The sequence below is a fragment of the Cyprinodon variegatus genome, unplaced genomic scaffold (assembly GCF_000732505.1).
Source record: "Cyprinodon variegatus isolate N-32 unplaced genomic scaffold, C_variegatus-1.0 Scaffold458, whole genome shotgun sequence".
NCBI lineage: Eukaryota > Metazoa > Chordata > Actinopteri > Cyprinodontiformes > Cyprinodontidae > Cyprinodon > Cyprinodon variegatus.
The window spans coordinates 300,733-304,711 of NW_015150911.1; positions in this window are offsets into that span (position 1 = coordinate 300,733).

Sequence of the window (3,979 nt, forward strand, 5' to 3'; positions counted from 1 at the left end):
TACAAAAAAACCGCCTTCATCGTTCTCCAGTCAGAAATCAGCCTTTTTACTCTGTGACCATCAGGTTCTGCCTTCATCTGCCTCCTAAAGCCTGTTACCAGTTTATTCTGCCTATATTCAGTATCACTTGTGTACATTTTAAAAAAATAAACCTTTTAAACCCACTCCATGTCTTGCTGAATTCTAGATTCTTAGATCTCGTTATATAGAGGCCACTTTTCAACACTAGCGGAGTAAAAATGTCCAAAGCCTGGCATTATTGCATATCTATCTGAAATGAATAGGGGAATTTTTACCCCCATCGTTTTGTTTAGATAAATTAATCTTAGAAAATAAATTGTTAGACTTCTTCTGTTAATTGATTGGCTGTGAATCACCACCCTATCTGATTAATTTGTGGAATCACTGCACAGATCAACGAGGAAGTAATCTTTCCTCCCATTGATCTTTGAGTCCAGTCATGCGTCTGAAACGTGGAGGTTTCCTGTTACAGATAGAAATCAAGCAGCCTACCATGAGTCAGGAAGATGCACTTCAAAACAAGAGACTTTTATCTGTTACTACAATCATACCAGTCACTTCTTCACAAGGAGACGAGCGGATGTGTTTAGAGGAGCAAAATAACAAACTGCCTTTGTGGATTTATTCAGTTATAGTCTGAGGTAGGTGCCCTATTGAAAATACAACTTTCTCAAAAAAAAGATGAGGGATTTTTTAACATTTTCCTTTTTTTTCACATTAAACTCACATTTTTCATATATATTTTTGACTGAATTTTATGGGAGCAATGTATGCAATAATATTGATTATTAATTAAGTGTCGACAGTGAAAAAGTCAATTCAAACGTTTTTTTTTTTCTTAAAACTTCCACAAAGAAAAACAGCAAAGACATTAATATACAAATGAAATACTGTGAATCATATCTTTAAACAATCACGAAAGAGGAAAAGTTTATTTTATTGATTGCTCTAAAAATGTAAAACAATAACAGAACTGAAAGAGAAAAAAAGGCCAAGGATGGTATTTAATAATGTTTATTTGCTGAGTGGTCTGTTCTGTGGTCTGCATAATGCAGTTTGTGTCTTGGATCCTATGAAAGTGCTCAGGAACTGGACTGAAAGAGCAATAAAATCAGCCAAACTCCAAAGAAAATCTTCAGATTACCATCAGAAACATCAGATAAATATAGAAATAAAGCACTTTGAAAGATCTGGTTTCTTTAAAGCAAAGTCAAATATAAAATGTGTACTTTAGGAATTGTGCAATCAGTTCCTAAGAGCTTAATCTGACCATCGATTTAAAAGGTAAACAGATGAAAGAGACCTTTCACTTTGTGTTTATCCTGACACACATCGGCATGTAGGGACACCATTAGTTATTGGCAGTGAACTCTGAGACAGATCAACTTTATCAGCTGCTAATCACAATCAGAAAGGCTTTATTGCTGAGTCATGTTTTTGCACTTTTAACATAATAAAATAAGGAAACATAAAAATGTAGAATAAACAAATGGAAGTTGTATACGAAGAATTATTTTATTAAATTATTAAACAACAAAAGATTTGTTTTGTTTGTTTGTTTAAAGCGATAAGGGGTCATCTAAACATTTAAATAGTGATCAGAGAAACAATTTAATTTTAAAATAAGTCGATGCTTTTCTTACCACGAGAAAATTCAAACAAGGTTTACGGCACATTTCCATGTGGTTTATCCAGCAGCCTCTGGCCTTTTTATTTCCCCCCGATAGTATTAAGAGTGACACCTTTGGCTGGCTGTGCCTCTCTGAAGTGGTTCAGACCCACTTGGCTTCTATCTAAAGGGCCGTGCTTTGTCAACAGGTTGTTTCAAGTGGTCCAACTTTTCACATCAGAGACTCGGCACTCAGAGAGCTGGCTTCCATCCTGGAGAACGAGGTTTTGTTGGCTCAGCAAAAAGATACAGAGAAAACAGAAATTAGGTGTGAATTTCTACTTGCATTCACAGCTGCCAAACTATCACAGTATACGTGTCAGAATAAATTCCTTTGAATGATCCAGAAACTAACAGTCTCTTTGCAAAAAGTTTAGTTAGAAAGATATGGTCTTTTGCAAAATAATTCCAACCTGTTGGACTTTGTCTCATTTTGTCCTCTAACCAAAAACTTCAATGTATTTCATGTAAATTTATAGGATAGAAAAGCGTGAAATAATCAGTGTACGATGGGGAAAAGGACATAATGTTCTGAAATCAATATCTTTTTGTTTTGTTCTCTACCATAAACCTAAAAATAGGTTTGTTCAGAACATTACTTAAGAGGCAGCAATAGGAAGATAAAGAAAGACACCAGAGAAGAAATGAAGATGTGGAAAAACCAATTAAAGTTATACAACAAAATCTGAGGCTTTGTTTGCTCCACAGAGCTCTGCTTGTGTCCAAAAAGATTGGGCAGATAATTCCCCCAAATCTACTTTTTATAGAGGAAAAAATTTTTTACAAATCATCCTGAACGCACTGTTCCCAAAGGGAAGCATGACGATGGCAGTGTCATGATTTGGACCCTACTGGTGCTGCTGGATAAACCACAGTTAAAACGTTTATATCACAGACGTTTTCAGCGCGATCTGATTTAACTTAATCTATTCCACAAAAATATAAATGATTTATACCCCAAAAGACTTAAAACAAAACGTGTTTCTACAAAGGTTTTTATTCTGGATTGGCTAATAAACATGCAGGCCACACTTTTCAGTATCTTCTCCCTACAAACCGTGGGAAGCCATTGATCCTTTTTCTTTCACTTTACAATCACAAAGTACCTTGGGTTGGTCCATCACATTAATTCATCTAAAACACATAGAGGCTTGTCTTTGTAATGTGACTGTAAAAACAGTGACGCAGCATCTCTTAACGTTGACTGAAACCAAAAAATACTGCCAGCGTTTCACAAGATTAGTTCATAAATAGAAGATCTGACCTGATTTAAAAACAGAGAGTCCGGTAATCATTAACTGTGCTTGGAGAGCCGCGCTGTTTCCGATTCAAGTTTTTCATTGTTCTAGCTTCTTAGACATAGAACAAAATGTTCACGGAGCAAATTGTTGCAGTGAAAATGAAGGAAATGACACCATTAGTGCGTAACAGCCTCATTTTCGTGCCAATAAAGAGATTTTGAAATTCAAAATTGAAGATAATACATTTACTGAGCTTATCTGTCTCATCTTCTTTTCTATTTTCCCCATAAATGCTTCTTCATTTCCTTAGAGGACCCACATCAGCAGGCCCTCCAGCCCCCGGTCTGACTTTGGAAATTAGACCTTAGCTGAGATGTGGGCAGACACACAAAGCGTCATTTAGCACCGGGTCATTTGTCACATCAAAGCATTCCTTGATGCATAGAGGGAGTCTCCCTGTAATCTCCCAGGCTGAAATGTAAACTGGCAATGCAGAGCAGCAGGACCAGCAGGCCCCCTGCCGTCAAATCCGCCCTGACCCTAAACTGCTTAATTGTTTGCAAAGTCATGTGTGAACGAAGGCAGATCTGAAATGCAGCTTTTTTTGTCCAGAGAATTATACCACAAACACCCCAAATCTCACAAACAACAACATGTACCTTCTAATAGATATGATGGTTATGCTTCCTATTCTTAAAAATCTAGTAATCACATTAAAACTTTCTAGCATATCAGCGTTAATCTGTTAATATGACCTCGATATTAGGCTAATCCAAAATACATCTTAAAATTCACAATTTTGCTGTGAGAATAAAAAGCTGTCAGATAAAATACAGTGCAAAATCAGGACACATCATTAATAGTACAGTTTGTTCCAAAAGAAATGATCACACACAGCATCAATGCCTATTAGGCCGATTTCAAGTTCTTCTGAGTCCTTTTTTAACCACATCTTCCTAAAAGCCTTAAACAGCTCTTTGCATGAAGCTTCACCTCTAGAACCTATGGAAACATTTGACCATTTTAATGGCGGTGATAAATATTAAGA